Below are 20,385 nucleotides of genomic sequence, written 5' to 3'. Positions count from 1 at the left end.
AGCCATAGGGGTTAGACAGCCCTGCTTCTTCAATTTACCTTAGACAATTTACTTAAGCTTTCTGAAACAGTTTCTTCATCTGTAACATCAATTTAATAATACCTGTCTCACAGTGTGTGTTAAAGGAAGGTTCTGAGGATTAAGTGACATAAAGTATATAAGTTGTCTAACATATAATAAGTACTCAAATTATTGTAGTTACTACTGTATTTATTACTGTTGTTTCTAAGCATCTAAGTAAATCATTGTTCTGTAGAATATCTTAGTGGTATGTGGTGAGATGAAATATGAAGGTGTTAAATAATGATTAAAAGTTCAGTGTATGAACAAAAGGTCCATAGGAAAAGTGTGACTCAAAGGCAAACCTTTCAAGAATGCTGACCACACACTAGCACATTTTTGGCTGCAGCAAGCAGAGCAAATATACCCCAAGATCAGAGCCCATTAACAGATTCTTAGAGCCAAAGTTCTAGGAACCAGCCACCTTCAGCCCAGGTCAGTTAAACCATCCCACATTTGTGAGGTGCCAGCAGTGAGGGCAGGTGCTTTCCAAGTCAGGAAATGTGAATCAGAAAGAGGATGTGATCCTGGCAGGGAATACCCTCATTCTGATAATCACTGATAGTGTTTATTTTGAACAAGAATAATCCTGCTACCTGCTCATACATGACAATACACAACCTGACACTATGAGAGAATAGTTCTGGACAGGTAGGCAGGAGTCCCATCTAGCTTAATTTTGCTACTAATGTTCTAGAAAAGTATGGCAAGATAAACACATTCATAAACTCTTGGAGCCTCAGTTCCTTCTACTGAGCAAAAGGACTGAACCAGAGGACCTTGAGGTTTCTTCAGCTTATTATTTTTCTCTGTGACAGCACATTTGTGATTCATGCATTTTTATTAGAGATTTATACCTTATTAATGATTTTAAAAAGCATAATTCATTTTCCCCCTTTTTTATTGGTTGACCCAGATGAGCATCAAAGGTATGAATAGGAGATTCACCGTACAGGTTTCCCAATTAACTGAATATTGGCTAGTGAGTAAATAGAGTTCAAAAAGTGAGTATACAGGATTCAAATTTATAATTTCATTCACATTTATATAGGGAATATTTTCCAAAAAGGTAGACATATATGGTTAGTGAATATAGTCAGGCTGACTGAAAATATCTACACATGGCTAGCTCAGGGAAGCTAAGAGAAAGCTACAAATTTTAAAAACAAGAGGCCACAATGATATGTTAATTTGTCCTAGGTTATTTACTGAAGAAATAAGGTATTTTCTCTTTAATAGAGAAAAGTTTTTTATTTTTATTTTCATTAAGAACTGAGTAAATATTTCAGGTGAAAATTCAAGTGTATTCAGTCAGATGGCTTGATCCCAAACAAAATACAGGATGAAAAGCAGGCATTGATATTTAGGGGGGTGTCCCAAGGTTGATCTTAGCTGCATTTTCCCTCCCCGCTTGCTAAACAATATCATGGAATACTTTACATTTCTGCAATGCCTTTCACTAGCTTTGGAGAATGTCTTAAAGGGAAATATGTTCAGTACTTTATATTTCATTTATTTCTTCTTGTAAGAATCACAGGTTTCTGAGAACTTGTGAGAGTTGCCTTCCATATATTCCTCAGCATTGGATGTAATACTTGATGTTTCTCTTATTTTCAAATGCGGGATATCATGCTTACATGCACACTATTTTGGGTCATTAAAGTGGCATAATGGTGACCAAGGCTCCTTCTAGATTAGTATGAAGCATTCAGGCAGAAAAAGATTTTTTTTTAATGTATCTCATAGATACTTCACGCTATCTTAAGAAATAGAACACAATGATTGGGCTAATCTCTTGTTTAGATTTTCTTTGGTCATGTATTATCTAGAATTAAGAAAATAAAGACCTATGTTCACCACCCCCTTATCTCCCCAACATCCCCAGACTGTGGAATGTTGGGATTCATACTGTGAATGCTCTGAAAATCAATTATTATCAGATTTTGTTTTCAGGGCTGCCAGACAATATTTTGGCTCAACTTCAGTCCATTTGGAACACAGCTGTTAAGTTGTTGACAAAAACTAAGGAAATATGAACATGTTCCACTCTTTCAAAAAAAATCGCATTTGCTGGCAACCAACTCAGATGGATTTGAAATTTTCTTATTGGAGAGCAAGTCAGTATCACTCTCTGGCATCCTTTTGGGCTGATCTGGTCATTCTTGTGTTCCAACACATATGGCACCCTTCACTCACCACTTGGGATTTTAGAATTTACTTTTGATCATGAACTTGAGCTTTAAGTTACTGTGTTAATAACTGTCCAAAACTTTAAGTTTCACTGGGATTTAGTGTCTCACTGATTTCTCCACATCTTCAGGATCATTTTTAAAAAGGCTTTAATGGCGAGTCAGCATTGATTTATTTCTAAAAGATTAGTGGTTATATTATACTGCATTTTTTTCTTTGCAAATAATAGAAAAATACTATTCAATGAAATAATAAATAGTATGCTGCCCTTTATCTAAGAAAATATGGGAATTATATATGTGTATATAAGTATATATATATGTTTGTTCACATTAAGAATAAAACCAATAGAAAGATAAAGCACAGAAATGTTAAAACTTGATCTATCGTGGGAAGGAGAGAACAGGGTAGAGGGAAGAGGAATAGAAACTAGACTTCTTTGAGTATATATTGTTTCTTGATTTGTCTTTGGAATTATGTAGATTTTCACCTTATAAAAAAACAGAATAAAATACATATAAAAATAATTTCTAAAAATGTTTTAAAAGGAAAGAAAATAACTGTGTACCCAATATAACTTTATGTGATGGTGAAAATGTTCTATATCTCCACTATTTAATAGTAGCCTCTTGCTACATTTGGCTAGTGGACACTTACAATGCAGTTAGTATGCTGAGAAACTTAATTTTAAGTTATAGTTAAGTCACTTAAATTATATTTTTACTAGCCATATGTGGCTAATGGCTACCATACTAGACAGCACAGAAACAGAATAGTCACATAGGAAGGAACTACTCCAGGTGATTTTAAAATTCAGGAATTTGATTATATATCCCTAGGACAAAAAGAACTTAAGATAACAAAAAGAACTTAAAAATAATATTAAATGATTTTAAGTTATAATACTTTTGAGAGTAATATTGTTACCATTATTCTGAGTCTGTTAGGTCTATACTGTGAGATATTTAATAAATCAAATGAGTAATTATGTACATGTCCTTGAGAACCCAGATTTTTGGCATGATTGGAAGAAGATATAGATTGAAGGTTGATAAGTTTAATTTTTTTGTCTTTTGTAGAGACTATGTTGCCCAGGTTTGTCTCAAACCCCTGGACTCAAGCAGTCTTCCCACCTCAGCCTCCCAAAGTTCCGAAATTACAGGCCTGAGCCACTCTGCCTGGCCAAAAATTTTTGAGGCTTCTGTATGAATTTGTTATATATGTATTCTTAAGAAAATAATTTCCAACTCTGTTCAATGAATAGCCCTAAAAACAATGACTAACCCATTAGCAAGTACAACCCTAATGCTCAGATTATGGTCTCTAAATGCCTTTTATCAGGAAAAGGAACCAGGACTCACTGGACAAATGGATAATTCAGTGTCTGGGGCAGATAATTTATAAGATAAATCTGAAACATCTTGCCATAATTTAAAATAGGGATGCTTTCAAAAACTAGTAGGATTGTGCCAAAAAGAATCAGACACAATTTGGAAAAATTTCTACTGAACAAAGATGGAAAAATGTGTGTGCCATATGAATAACAAGGACAATTGATTAAAAAACTTCAAATACTTTAAATCATAGGTTTATACTGATACTTTAAAAGTTTAGATATCTTTGAGGGATTCTAGAAAACAAACTCATTATGATAAGCTAAATCATCAAGCAATTATTCTGTCTTTCCTGTGTGAACAGTTCCTCAGGGTGACCAAAGATAATTTCTCTTTGTAACACTGTTCTCTCTAATAAATAAAGAAGTAACAACGAAATAAGAATATTACTATCTTCTAACTCTTGAGATATTATTAATAGATCTGGGCAATGATCATTAATTAATACATACATCTCAAAATGTGATAGAAGTACCCTATGATGAATATGCACTGCTTCTTTATTGGTTTTCTTTTATTTTGTTTTGTTTGCTGTAATAACCCCCTAACGAAAATTTTATATATATATATACACACACACACACATTTTTCCATATATTTTTATTTTATGAGACAACTTATATACATAAATGTATACATATATACATATTTTGGATACATAAAATATGTATACATGCATGCATGTACATAAGTTGTCTCACAAAAATAAAAATAAATGAATAAGAAAACAAAATCAAACCTACATCTGATCAAGCCTTTAGATTTAACTTTAGATTTAATTTACGAAAACTGGAAGGAACAGAAGATCTGATAAAGGATTCCATAGGTGGGTAATTAATGAAATCTGACTGTGGCATTCCATAGGAAGGATCAGCAACTGTGACCTGTGGGCCAGATTTGGTTCCTCACCTATTTTTGTTAATGCTGTTTTATTGCAACATAGTCTTGCTCATTTGTTTACATATTGTTTATGCCGTTTTATGACTGAACAGCAAAGTTCCATAGTTGAAACAGAGCTCATATGAATCTCAAAATATAAAATATTTACTATCTGGCCCTATATAGAAAAAGTTTGCTAACCTCTACTTAACATGACAAAATTACCTGATTTTATCAATAATAATAACAATAAAATACTTCAAGAAAAAAAAAAAACTGGAGAAATATGTACAGAATGATGATGGGGAAACCTATAGACCTAATGCCACTTAAAGAAGCCTTGCCAACCAATCACGATATATGGACATTATTTGGATCTTGATTTAAACCAATATATTTTAAAGCAACTTTTAAGAAAATCAGAAAAATCTAAATATTGCTTGGACATTGAAGACTTTAAGAAATTATAGGTTCTTTTTTAAAGCTATGATATTCAAGTTATATTTTTAAGAGCTCTTATCTTTTAAGTGTTTATTCTGAAATGTTTACAGAAGAAATGATATGACCAATGTTCAGGATTTACTTTAAAATAGTCCAGGGTATAGGAAGTGGGTAGAAATACAGATGAAACAAGAATGACCATATATTGGTATTTTTGAAAGTGGTAACAGATAAATTGGATTAATTATACTGTTTCTCTACTTTCACATATGTTTGAGTATTTCCATAGTAAGAAAAAAATTTAAATGTCTTTTTGCATGGAACTTACATTTTAATAGAGGAGAATGAAGTAATAAAGTAACTAAATGTAGAGTTTGCAGAGTTTGAGGAAAAAAGACATGAGGTGTTGACAGGAGATGTTGAAATTTTTGAGAGTGACATGGACTGTGTGGTATCTAAGCCATACACAGTACCTCTAGGTCTGGAGATGAAGCCGGCTTCCTGAAGCGCACGTAGGAAAACTGAGCAGCCCGTACTCAAGAGCCTGACTTCCTGGGTCAAAATCCTAACTTTGCCACTTCCTAGTTGCATTACTCAGTTAGTTACTTAGCCTCTCTGTGCTTCAGTTTCCTCATGGTGTATAAGCATTTGATAAATACTAAAAAAACAAACAAACAAACAAAAAAAAACCATGGGGATTGATGCTGAAAGTCTTTTAAAAATTAACAGAAAATTTCTTATCAGAACAGTGTGTTTTCAATATTCTAAAACAGTGGTTCTCAAATTTTAAAGCACATCAGAATCATTTAGCAGACTTGTTATAATACGTGTTTCTGGGCCCTACCTGACTCTTCAGCCCAGAGTTCTTAATTCAGTAGGTCCAGTGTAGAGCCTGACTTTGTTTACAAAATGTTCCCAAGTGATGATGATAACGCTGGTCTCAGGACCTATCTTTAGAACTGTTTCATAAATAATTCCTTTATTCTGTTGCTGTCCATTTCAAAGGAGAAATAAATGCACTTGACTGTTTTTTGTTTTTTAAAGAAATCATTTGCTAACCCAATATTCATACCACAGAGGAAATGACTTTCTTAGGTTTGTCCCAAATTGAGAGAGTTTGCGTTTTCTCTTCTTGCCTTTTATGACTGAATGAAAGAAAACTGTGCTTATGAGGTAAAAATGACATACCAGCTGCAGATTATTTTTCCCATTCTTTTTTTAATTAAAAGAATTCAACATAGCCAGACAATTTCTCACCTACTCATCTCCATCTAAAACAAGACACCATCTGTTATGTATCCACTTAATCAGAACCATGACAAATTGGAGCACACTCAGGTCTCTGATACCATATACCACTCCCCAGGAGTTTCTGCCTAGACCTTTGAAAGGTCCTGATCAGAGGCTGAGAGGACAGCTGGCCATTAGACTGCAGCTGGATTCAATCAGAGAAGATGCCCCCAAGGACTCCCACCAAATAAGCAGGGTCAAACAGCCTGGCCAGGATGAAGTTGGAAAATGAGTTACCTGGTGTCTGGGAGGATTCTGAGTTTGATTTACTTTTCAAGAAGGTTAAGTTGTCTTTCAAAGCCAGTCTTTTTTCTCTTTGTGTCCATCAAATATGAAGCGGGCATGTTGAAAGTTTTCAGCATGTCCCCAATCTATGCCTGGGCTATCACTGGGGTGCTGCCTTGCAGACAAAATGCCTCCATACATGGAATGGAGGGTCTAATTTCTTTTCCTGCCGGTCTGAGGTGACCTGTAGACTGGAGCCAGATGATCCACACCACTTCAGAACTTCTCTCCAGCAGCTAGAAAGGTCTCTCATCTCTTTGCTGCTAACAATCCATTCGAGTTCAAGAGCCTAGAAAGCAGGTGGGCATTTGAAAGGAGAAGAAAGAGAAAAATCAGCCAGAGAAAAGGAAACAGATAAAAGGCAATGTAAGAAAAAGTGTAGTTAGAATTTGGAGACTGCAGTCAGGGGCAATGGGGTTAGTAACTGAAGTTTCAAGAAATATTGTAGGTGATTTTTTTAATGTAGGGTAGAGGCAATGAAGAATAAATATAAAGATACAGAAAAGAAAAGCTATGCAGATGATAACTGAAACCTTAAAAGGAATTTTCAGGGTTAATGATCTGCTTCATGTCTTCAAATACTTACCCATTAAAAAGTAAAAATTGTGTATATACTTTGAAACAGCTACGTGAAAGGGGTTTCCACATTTTTCTTAGTAATCCATAAGTAATGTTGGGAAAAGAGGAATGTATGCTTAGTTTTGTAATGAATACAGTACATAGAACAAAATAAGCCTATAGGAATATATTTCTAGAATTCCAAAGAGAAATTGTTTATTTAAGGAGTAAGTAGGAGATAAGAAGTATTCAAAATGTTCTTAGCTCTTTACTTTTTTCTTTCTTTTATTCATTCATTTGGCAATTATTTATAAGAACCTGCTGTGTGCCAGGCACTTCAAAAAACTAGACATTTAGCAATGAATAGAAGAGAAATATTCTTCCTATCAACTTTTAGTAAGCCAAAGAATACCTAAAAATTTTTGTTGAAATGTAGATTTCTGGGCCCAAACCCAAGATTCTGACCCAGTATATTTGTGAAAAGGCCCAGATATATGTACTTTTAAATATTAACTTTGGTGATTCTGATACAGGAAAATAGTCCTTGTAGGTGATCTCATGAAGTCTTTTAATGAAAAGAAAGTTTGTACATATGGCACTTCACTCCATTTGCCTTCTTTTCTACAAAAGAGTCTAGCTGTAAGATGGTGTTATAATTTATACTTCCCTCGGGAGGCCAGGTTTCTCCCCCTTGAAGAGGATATCGTGGCCAGGAGGTACTGCAGAAGAATATAAGTCATTTCTTTCTTAGCGTCTGAGGGTCAAATTGGTCCCAATTCTCCAGAACACATCTTAGGGGCATTTTTGCCTCGAGGGGAATGTTTCCCATCTGAAAAAACCTAGTCATTTTCCGATGAGCATTAGTCCAAGAGCGTCCTCTACGGTCCTAATGCTTATTCCTTTCCAGGGTGTGTAACCACCCATGGACCTCTGTTTATCGGATTAGTTACGCTCGCCGATGTAGCAGTCCTGCACCCGTTTTCCTGCCTTTCTAGACCACAAAGAAAGGGGTCCGGGATGCTGGATTCTAGTGGTCCTTTACCAGCGTGCCCAACATAGCCTTTGCACTTAGAGGTGAGTCCTAGAGCTCGGCTGGGTTCCTGAGTAATTCATAACAACCCAGCTGCTCCATCAAGATGCACTCCCATAAACAACAGTTCTTATGCAAATTCGTTTCAGAGAGGGTGTAGGTGACCTTTTGAGTCAGGATTGAAATGGTCTTTTTGATTCTGTAAGTACTGTAAGGCTTGACTGAGTGCAAACAGTTCCAACATTTGAGTAGACCAATTTTTAGGCAATTCTCCTAAAGCTGCTTCCACAAGAGTCTGCCTATCAGTTACTGAATAACCATTGTGGGTTTTTTTTGTTTTGTTTTTGTTTTTGTTTTTAATTCTCAATCACCTGGGAGGAACCATCTATTGTCCTGTCCTGAAGGGAGTTCCTCCTAGGTGTGGTCGGACATTTGTATGGTAATTAAGATTTAAATCCCCTGTAAGGAAATCTGCTGGGTTAAGGGAATTATCAGTGGTTAGTGTTAAATTACCTTTTTCTAACAGAATAGCCCCATACTTTAAGATTTTTGATTTAGTAAGCTACCTTTTTGCTTTTTTGACTTAGAATAATTCTGAACTGGTGAGGTGTTCTCACAATGAGGTTTCCTCTAAAAGTTACTTTTGTACTTTCTTCTATTATCAAAGCAGTTGCCGCTATAGATTGAAAGTCTTTGGGCCATCCGCGGGTCACTGGGTTGAGGATTTTTGATAGGAAGACTACGGGTTGTCAGTGGTCTCTGTGTTTTCAGGCTACGCCCTTGTTTACACTGACAACAAGGTAGTATTGGAGCATTATAGGGTCAAGGAGGAGACTTTCAATTATCAATTATAGGTTTTTAATTTACCCTGGCTTTTAAAGTAATAGGGCACACTTTTTTTTTTTTTTTTTTTACTATTTCTCTTTCTCTCTGACTCCCTCTTTGTCTCTCTGCCTCTTTCTCCTCTCTCTCTCTCCTCTCTGTCTCTCTCCTCTCTCTCTTAGCCATTTACAAACTTGGGACCCTGGCAGGGGTGGTGGGGAACGGGTCCCACATAACTGCCCATGTTGAGAGCTGTAGAACTAAATTGGCAGGGACACCAGGGACAAGACTCCCTGGGTTTATAGCCTAGATGCCTAAGGACGCAGCATAGAGCTTCCTTAGATCCCTTTGGAGATACAATTTGTTAGAGGAAGTGAAAGTCTGAACCACTAGTACCTAGGAGGCAGGGATCAGAAGAAGTAGATTCAGAGGTAAGGAGAATTTTGGGACTACACTTTCAAGAAAGTTGTGGTCGGGACCGAGGTGGTATGGGTCAGAAGGAAAGTTAGGGGTGCACACATGGGCAACTGTTGAATAGAGACTTCTGGCTGTGCCATGATCTCAACTGCCCAACACCGGGAGTTCAGATGACAGCTTTCTGCCTTTAGTAGGCCCTCGGCTTCCCCAGGAAAATTGAAAGTGGAAGCTGGGTCTAGGCAGACAAATGCTCCCAACCCTAGAAAGCCTTTCCCCAGGGAGCCTCACACCTAAGTCTGAAGTCCCGCAGCCACGCTAATCGTTTTCATCTGGCCAACAGGTGCTCATATTTTCGTCCAGTTCTAAGGAATGATAGGACAGAATAGCAAGTGAAAGTGGTCCAGTATTACTCACCGCTTTGGAGGTTCCATCCGGGTCACCAAAATGTTACGGGGGCGTGGGGGGGGTTTGGGGGGGGGGTTCTTGCTCCCAGAGCTCCCAAGATGGCGGTGGGCTGCTTCCAAGAGGGCGGGCAAGTCTTGTGTTCTCTGACCTGGGGTTCTTGCCCTCAGGGATTCCAAGGAATGGAATCTTGGGCCACGTGGTGAGTGTTATAGCTCTATTAGAAACTGTGCATCATGTAACAGAACCGTGGAACCCAGTGACTAGTGTTCAGCTTGAATAGGATGTACCCGGGCACTTATCCATGCAGGAACAATGGCAAGCCTTTAGCCCGATTGGGAGCGGCAATGGGCACCTTGCTGGATCAGGAGCACAGCAGATACCCTGCCTGATCCAGAGGGCTGGAAGTCAGCAGTGGGTCTGCGGTGGTGGCAAATGGCAGTGGTAGACAGCAAACAACAATGGTAGACGGCAAACAGCAATGGTAGATGGCAAACAGCAGTGGTGGACGGTGAGCGAAAGCTCAGCTTGAGCCATAACAAAACACAGACCAGAAAAGAGTGCAGTTGCAAGATTTAATAGAGTGAAAACAGAGCTCCCCTACACAGGGAGCGTCCCAAAGAGGGTAGCGCAGTGATCTCATGAAGTCTTAAGGCATCAACTGTCTCTAATAGGAGTTCTGAGTGTACTTCACCAGCTTGGCTCTTTTCCCTGAGCTCCGGACCTTTATATTCAAGCCATCTCCTGATCTTTCACACGCATGGCCTTAGGAAATAAAATGTTACTTATGGAATAAATTAAATTACCTTTAATTTCAAACCTACATGTCTTTCTACATTCCCATCTCCATGAATAACACCACCTTCTAGGTACAAAGAAGAAACTTAAAGTTCATCCTGGGCTGGGTGCAGTGGCTCATGCCTGTAATCCCAGCACTTCAAAAGTTCATCCTCAAACCATTCCACTCTCCTTCCTCTCACAAATCCAGGTAGTCACCATGTGCTTCCAGTGCTACCTTCTTCATATCCAATATATTTATCTCTATCACTTCTGCTTTAGCTCTGCCCCATTAACTACAATCTTAACTGTTTCCAGAGTCTTCTAATTATTCTTGGAATCTCTACAATGTACCCTTCCAGTCCACCCTCCATGCTGTTGCCAGTGTGATCTTTCTAAAATGACACGGTAATCATGTAATTCACCTATTTATAGCCCTTTAATGGCTCTGAATTGGCCACTGACCACAATCCAAATGTTATGGAAAGGTCAAGTTAATCCATGATCTCGTGGTCTCTTGAGTGGTTTTCTCTTACAGAACCTCCTCCAACCTTCCAACACCCTAAGATTCAACCATTACTCAAGGATATTTTCAATCTGTGGTACCTTTGCTCCTGCTCCTTCATATGCCTAGAATGGCCTTCTTTATATTCCTACACACTTGATGAAAGCCTATTCACCTTTCAACACTCACTTCACTATGCAATATCTCAAACACCCCTCCCCACCTTGCCACTCCCCACATACAATTGACATCTTTTGTCTAGGCCCCAATATTATCACATGCTTCTAATATAGCATATATGTAAGGAAACATATTTCTTGTGTGTCTCACTTATGTGTATCAGCAAGCCTCTTGAGGACAGGAAGCTTGTCTTGCTCTGTGTAGAAACTGTCATTACAGTGTATAGTGTATACCAATCTTAAATGAATAAAATAATAACTCATCAAGAGGTGTAACTGAAAATTTTCTGACATATGGATTTTTTGTATTCCATATTTTGATCTAAAAGCTATTTTTATTTCTATTGTCATACCAAATCTGAATCAGAAGTAAAACATGGTGCTCACTTTAGCTAATGATAGTCTGTACCTCTACCTTTAACAGTTAAGGCCCATCTTGAGTTCTTTAGGAAATCCTTGGTCAAAGCATGGTAGATCTTAGATTTTGGGTTCTTGGCCAGAAAAAAAAACTCTTGAAGTACCACAGCTTCCTCCTTGCATATAAATTTTGATTTTCAATGGTTTCAGGTGTTCTTTATACCCAAGGAAAGAAATTTATTACAAGCCATATTTTGTAATAGTAGAGCAATGACTCAGATTTATTAGTCTTATCTAAACTATTTTCACAACATCTGGAATAAATGGCTGTTTTCTTTTATAGGTGAAGGATTAGAGGAACAGAGACTCCAAGTGTCTGAGTGGGTCGAATATTGTTGTTCATATTTCAGATATTATTGTTTAATCCTTATTGAGCTTATTATAAATGTCAGGTCCTGTGACTAGCTCAATGCAAGGGTGAATCCACCACTGATCTCGTTCACAAAATGGTGGGGAGACAGTAATACGTTGTTAATTTGTTGCCATGATTTATTTTTTAAACAAGGGGGTCATTGCTTATTCAGCATCCTGATGATGTACTGGGAACTGTTTTTTAACAGGTAAGGGATAGGTTCATATTTTTCCATCTGCACTCAACCAAGCTTCCATGAGACAAATGTGGGCTATTTGGCAGATGATAACACCTCTTGTATTTCTGAAGCCCTTTATATTTACAGTTCTCTTTGCCATGCATAATTATAGTTATTTGATGCCTGGCAGTTTTATGAGAATAGAGTGGAATTTACTGGCCAGTAAATGCTAGCACACTCTTTTGTGTGTCCTTGTAAGGATCACTTTCTAACAAACTTGGTGAATGACACCCTGATACTCTCTGATCAAATAGATTTCCAGAACAGTGTGTGGAAAAATATTTAAAAGAGAAAAAAGTATAGATGATTTTCCTGTGCTCCCCTCCTAATACACACTACTTTGTTGTGCCTGAAAGATAATAATGAGAAAAACAAAGCTTTACCTTCAGGTAAAAATGTCTTTGAATTAATCTTTTAGTGATTCCAGATGCTTAAATGCACATTTAGAACAGTAGTTTAAAAAATGTTTTCAGATAGAACTGTTTGCCTCTGATTTATTCCTCAAAATAATTGTCATGCTAAAAAAAATAAATCCTGACAATTACCTGAATAACAAGAGAAATCTGCCTGTGGTTAATTGTCAGTTGAAAGAAATATAATGGTGTAAATAGCACTTTTAAAGATATTTGTCTTTTCTGTACCTTAAGGTTCAAAATTATGTCTCCTGATTTTTGAAGCACCAATCTTGAGTTGTTTAAATTCAAGGACCTCATCCGTATAGAGCTGGGAATTGCCAAGATATTAATACCTGCATTTTTATGACACATTCTAAAGTCAATAGGAAAGAGGTTTCTGAATAAAAGCCTTAAAATTACCTTATGAATTATTAATTACAGGGCATATTACCTTTGAATTATAAAAGCCCAGAAAAATGGAAAGGAGAATTGAAAAACATCAATCTCGGGTTCTTTAAAAATGTAATACCAATCATTTGAGCAGTGTACAAATCTTTTATTAAAGATAAAAAAGAGGTGATACGTTTTTTATTAACTGGAGGATATGTTCAATCCACATGATTAAAAATCTCATTACTAACTCAAGTCAGGAAAGTGATTTATTACTGAAACAGAATGGGAGGCATTCGGTTGTCCACGGCAGCGTTTATCAGAAGTAGAACTATCAGTTTGTATCTATTTTAGCATGCTTAATATTTTTTAAAGGTGGCCTTGCCATCTGTTTGAAGAATTGAAGATATTTTTCTAAAGTTGGCAAACTACCTTACAGCAAAAATATTAGCTGTTTTTCATTTAGCTTAAAGTTTTAAGTTTTAGAAATAAAGATTATGTCTGTGCTCTAATGAAGGTAAGGGTTTCCACTGTAAAGGAAAAAAAAAAAAAGAAATAAAGGGCTAGAGTTCCTGTCCTCAATATATAAGTTCCTGTCCCCAATGTATTTTTTTTAAAGTTCTATTCATAAACATTTTTATAAGAAGAGAACTCTTTTTTTTTTTTTTTTTTTGTAAAAGGAGAGAAAATGTCATGTATATTTGAAATGGCAGAGATTATTATTCTCTTTTAGATACATTGGTTCCTGTGATTGTTGCTATTTTGTTTTTAAGAGTAATTGTTATCTTTACTTTCTGAATGATTTCAGACTCTTAGGTCTTAATTGAAAATCTAAGGTACTATTTTTAGAAAAAAGTTCCTTATCAGTAACTAATTTTTTAGTATTAGTGCTTATTTGTTCTTTAGTAAAATAATCTCCCAGATGTTAGAGAAATCAGTGAAGGCTGTTGATGTCAAGCTATCCCTCATGGACCTTTAAGGGAACTTGGAAGCTGAGTATGATTCGGCTGGATGGAAGGTGAACAGTATTACTGTAAAGAAAATGGTGCTGTCTTCTTAACATCCTGAGCTAAGGTTGAGCTTGGTGTGTTGGAAAAGTAGAAAGTGGCTTGAGGGAAAATGGGGAGGAAACATCCTTGGTTGTTCATCAAAAGCTTAAAGAGAAAAGTTTGGATTAGCTAAGACTGAACCCATTTATAGAAGATTTAGTACATGAGAATGAAGTTATAGGAAGCCAATCAAAGCTTTTAGAACAAAAGAGTGGTGGGAAGAGAAAATGAGCCATTCAGTTGACTGGGGAGGGAAACATTTAAGCCAGGGAGAGCAGTCAGAATGCCATCATAATGATTCCATGGGCAGTAGGTTATAGAACTAAGCAAAAAAGTGATATTGGTTAAAAACATCTTGAAAGAAGAATTTACTGGATAAAGTTCTTTGTCACTGCTAAAAGGATGTTCCCGATTTCAGGTGGTTATGCCAGTACCACACATCTTAGGAAGCACTTAAGAGGTTTTTTTTAGAGCCTTTCTCTTCATGTATTTCTTCATGCAAAATCAGACATCAGACTCTTTAAGAACTCTGTTCTCCCAACAGAGATCATTTGACTTTTCCCATTCAGACTGGAGACAGCTGAAATTGCATCTGTGTGTTAATTTACAAATGGTGCCTTCAGGGATTGCTTATTTTAACTATCACTAGGAGCACCATGCTTCTAAGGCTGCTTTGGAATTTGGGCTTCTAACTCTGTAAATATTAAACAATAACCGCCATGTTATAGGTGACTGGTATCACATTGGATGTGAAAGATTGGAAACTTAGAAACATTTTTCTCTCTCATTTAAAAAAATAAAATTTAACTTAAGAATGGTTGCCATGGATATGGTCACATTGTCTAGTTTTTTTGGCACAGTTATGTGTGTATATTTTCTCTGACTTATATAGTGCATTCTGAAAAAGAAAGGCCTGTAGAGTCTCATGTCCATCTACCTATATTTATATATTTTTGAATGTGTATATGTATGGAAAAAACAACTGTGCTTCAAATGCAAAATGCCTGTAACAAAGCATCACATTCTTCAAGCTGTTTTCTCCCCTTTGAGTATTTGAGTTTAGACAAATGCCTTTTCCCTGTTCCTTTTTTTTTTTTTTTTTTTTTTTTTTTTAAGCTGGCACATTCTTGTTCAATGAAAACAAGGGAGCAAGGGATTATTCTAGCCATTGAAATAGAAATGGTGTGTGAATCTGACAGCTGGAGCTTGGGTGTGAGATATTGCAATTTTTGCTGTAGGGAAAGGAGATAAAATGAGGGTTTGAATTTCATAGCATAAGGGGCTACCTAAATAGCAGCTGTTAGATATGAAATCCCTGCTGAAGATTAGAAAATGGTGGGGGTTAGGTCTTCCTAAGCCCAAAGAGTTGGAGGTGGGAGTGGAGGAGTCACGTTGTTTTATTTGAAGTGGATTTTTTTTTTTCCTTTTCTAACTCATGGCAATTGCTTTCTGGGTATAGAACTGCACATTCATAAATTCTCTTCACTTGTCTAGATTAAAAAAAAAATACCTGTAGCCTTAGAGTTTTCATTTTGAAGGAGATGAATAATATCCATAGATTATATGAGCGAGTGCATATTTTGGAATTGTTAAGATTTTTAATAACATTTCAGTGGGTTTGGTTTTGCATTTCAAGAGGGAATGTTGCAGTGAGTTTGATTTCCAGATGACAATAAAGTGATTCCTCTCTGAGTAGCACTTAGTTGATCACTTTTTAATGCAATTATTATTCCCTTGTATTACAGATATTAGAATAATAGTATCCTATCTGTCCTACAAGATAGATACTTTCAGCATACCCATTTCCTCTCTCCCACCATCATATACCCTTCTGATGCTCCACTCACAATGTATTCCATTCAGCTTCTCAAACACAAGTTGTTATGTTTCATTTCTGGGACTTCAGAGCCATACAAAAATGTAGAAAATGATTAAGCTCCTATTCCTACTACCTCTCTGTTTTTCTTCCAGAGGAACCATTGCAAACAGTTGCTTGTGTGATGTGGAATAATACATATTGTGGTGGACTCCCAAACATATCTCTCAAATTATTAGTCTAAATCAGTGGTTCTCAAACCTTTTGGTAAGAGAAACCTCTTTAAAATTATTGAAAACTCTCAAAGAGCTTTTTTTATTTGATTATATCAATCAGTATTTACCATAGTAAAAATTAAAACTGAAAATAATTTTATGTTTATATATTAATTCATTTAAAACTAATAGTAATATTTCCATTACATATCAACATTAATAACATATATCATGGCAAGTAAATACTCTAAGGCAAAACATTTTGCCTCAGTTTGTAATTCTTCATCTCAACTGGTAATTCTTCAAATTTCCTTCTCTTATTATAAATTATATGATTGTAATCCTTTTAATTTGTTTGAGGCTTGTTTTATGGCCTGGCATATGGTTTATACTGGAGAATGTTCCATGCACACTTCAAAGAATATGTACTCTGTTGCCATTGGGTAAAATGTCTCTATTATGCTACAGGTATCTGTTAGATCTAGCTGGTTTACAGTGTTGTTGGAGACTTATTTTTGATTTTCTCCCAAAGTTTATATTCATTATTAAAAGTAGGGTAATGAACCTTGTTAAACTGTCTATTTTTCCCCTCAGTATAGTCTGCTTTGCTTCATGTATTTTGGAGCTCTTTTGTTAGGTGCATATATTTTAAAAATTGTTCTGTCTCCCTGATGGATTGACCCTTTTATCATTATAAAATGCCCTTCTCTTTCTATAGTAACTTTTTTCTTGAAGTCTATTTCATCTGATATTAGTATAACTACTCCAGCTCTCTTTCGAGTACTATTTGCATGGTATACTGTTGTAAAACTTTTTACATTTGATATATTTTTGTCTTGAATCTAAAGCATATCTGTTGTAGACAGCCTGGAATTATCTTTCCTCAGGTGGCCTGTGATCTATTCCCTCAGGTCATTAGGACCTCTTGGCAAATGTCATTTCCTCATCTATGCCATATTTCTGGTGCCTGGAACAGTGACTAATACAACTCAGTGACTCAATATGTATTTGTTGAATAAATAAAATTTAATGTGATCTATCTAGAAAAAATAAATGTTGTGATTTAATGTTAAACACAGTACAAAAAAATCTACTACTACAGTTTCAGAAATCACATGCAACTAATTATTAACAACCTACCACTTGTCAAGTTTTAGTGAGTTTTAAGGAAGCACTGACCTGAAAGCAATTTCCAGAATTGCAAAGTATAGACTTCCAACAAACTACTATTTTATAAAAGCAATGAGAACACTAGCACGAATTGTCAAAATCAACTTTTTTTCAGAACTCTGAAAGTTAACCCAAACCATGCAACAATCTAAGGATGATTCACTCAAGAAAAATGGCTGAATCTTGGTAAGGGCAGATAACTTTATGATGTTTTAAGTTGACTTATTCCAATCTCCCTCTCCCCAGGTCCATAGTAGCATCAAAAATCAAAGGAAAGGCCCTGCGTGGCCTGTTTAGAGCACAGCAAGAAAGCTTGCATTAAGGGAGTGAAGTAAGTAAGATGAAGATACCAATGAGACTAGAGTTGATGCTAGAAGCCAATTTGTGTAAAATCTATGGGTCCTGGTAAATTTAGATTCTATTCTAAGGGTGACGGGAAGCTATTAGAAGCTGTTGAGTAAGCAAGTACCATGATCTGACTCATGTGTTAATGGAATTACTGTAATCTGTTCTCCTTTTTGAGTGGTTCACAATCTTCAGCTTTATCATTTCCTCATCTTCCCCCCCCCCCCACCCCGCCCCCAAGCTGGAGAAAGTTTCTTTGGTATGTTAAGATGCTAAGAGCTGCCAGCTATTAATCTAACCTAAGTAGCTAGGAACCCTATATCCATATAATAGATGAAAGAGTTTTGGGTTAAGACTTTGCCGTGTTTTTGTTTTTCATATTCATTTACGAAATCCTCTTTAAAAAACATTTGTAAAGCAAGCCATAGTAAGACTATCTTACAGCACAGAAATAATTATTTACCAAATACATTTATTTATGAAGGAGAGGAAAGAGAATATTAATTTTCTCCCCTTTTGTGTTTCCATTTATAATAAAAGGAAAGAACCAATCCTGAAACATTTTATTGGCAATCAGAAAGTAAACTTCATGGATGGCTTTTTTGCTATGACAGTAACAGTAACAGCAACAACAATTACCTATTTTTTTTGTTAAAATGCAAATGAAAAAAATCCTTTCTTTTTTAAAGGCTTCTATGCTAGAGCAAACACACTTGAAGAACCAGAGTAAACACAGCTATGAAGAACTTGGCAAACAAGCTCCCTAATATTAATTCTTAATGAGTTGTATCAAGTATTCCACCTACTTATTCCAATCTGGTATTATTTTATTAGCAGTTTTCTGACTGTTTCTAATTAATTTCTGGAAATATCCAACTTTTATCTAATCTATAACTATTATCTATTTTTAGTAAAGAGTTTTGGAGTGATGCCATTGCTATCTCTGGTAAGCCTATCTCTTGAGGTAGCCCTGGATGTCATATTTGAATATAATAATATTAGAGAGCACAGATTAATTTATTTTACATATTCAGAGCTAGGTTTTTGGGGAAAGTGTTATGCAAATTTATGTAAATTGGAATGCATGTTTATGTAAAACAACATGTGATTATGCATCCCTAAATTTACGAGAAAAATTCTGCTAGTCTTCTCTTAAAGTAGGGAAAATACAAATATACTCACAATCCCAGTTTGGACTAGAAATCTTGCTAGAATGGTTTGTCTGGCATGTGGAAAGGCTCTCGTGTGCCATGGCATTGGTTGAGGATTCTGTGTTTCCTTTGCTGAAACATGGTTTTCAGCTTGAATTTCAGAGAATGTTGCCAATTTTATCTCTCCTTCTCTGCTTTCTTTTATTTCTGTGATGAAAGATCTTGATTTCCACTAAGTAATTCAAAATGGATTTGTGGGTTCTTACTCAATTTTATAAATAAACATACATTGGTTGAGGCCACTACATTTGCCTTTTTGTAATGAACTGTCAAAAAGAGAATGGCATGTCCCCAGCTTTCTGACACACTTCCTGTGTTTTTTTTTCTTTTTGAAATGCATAGAAATAAGATTGTTTCATCCTCTATGGCTAGGGCGACCACAGATGTATTTTGTCCAAACAAGTACTCTTTTGAAAGTGACTAGGATTATACCAGTTTTAAGGGTTAAACCAGGACAGTTCCAGCAAAATTGACATGTGATTGCGCGAACTATGGTTAATCCTGTCTTTTTTTCCCCTTTGGCAAGTTTATGTGACTGGTCTGTTCCATGATTCATTCTTTTTTTTTTTTTTAATCTCAAAACCTCACAATTTTTATCAATCAGATGTTCTCTAGAATTATCATACAGGAATGTTATCTTCATGTATCACGTTTTAACTGTTAGTTGTCAAATTCCTTTTCCTCAGTCATACTTTTATACTGTGGTTTGGCTTGATTAAGATATTAAGAGACAGAAATTTTTTTATTTGGTTTTATGTTTCTGCTTCTTGTGGCAGCAGGAAGAGAGAGATGGAGAGAGAGAGAAATTAAGATATGTTTTCCCATCCTGAAGCAACCTCAGGCATCATTTCTTCTCCTCACAAATTCTGTCAGTTGCTTTCTTTTCTCATGTCTGCATATTGCCAATCTGAGAAAAATCTTACCTTCCAGGAAGGGCTTAAGGCTGTGATAAGCAAAAAGCACTGCATGTTGTAATAACTAAATGGTGAGCTATCTTACTTGCTGGAGATGATTCTATTCTCCCAAGTCTGATGGCAGTCGAATGAGACACCTTGAAAAGAGAGGAGATCATGTGAAATTTATGAGGAGGTTCTTGGAAGGGGGCAGTGTCCTAGCAACCTGGGGGCTTAGGTGACAGAAAATTGAACACATTTCTAGTATCTTTTATTCAATGATCTTAAACTCTTTTCCACTGTTGATCAAGTATAATAGGATTATTTATTTATTTATTTATTTTTTAAATAAAGAGATCTCACATAGGAGAGAGAGCAGAGTTGAGGCAGTTCCTGTACCTTTGAGAGCACAGGACAGAGCAATGAAAAGAAAGCTAGATTGACAGTCAGGAGAGTGTGATTCTACACTTTACTGTATTTTTGAGACTTGTTTTTACTAATATTAAAAGGTGTGTGTGTGTGTGTGTGTGTGTGAGATAATTTTCTGCAAATGACCTACTCAAAGTTTGGAGGAGCAAATGAGACATTAATCATTGAAATACATCAGGCATCATATCAATGTAAGTAACATTACTCTAAAGCCAGGTATCTACATAGCAGGAATG

This window comes from Chlorocebus sabaeus, chromosome 10, assembly GCF_047675955.1.
Source record: "Chlorocebus sabaeus isolate Y175 chromosome 10, mChlSab1.0.hap1, whole genome shotgun sequence".
NCBI classification, from domain to species: Eukaryota; Metazoa; Chordata; class Mammalia; order Primates; family Cercopithecidae; genus Chlorocebus; species Chlorocebus sabaeus.
Note: the sequence above shows the minus strand (reverse complement) of the source record.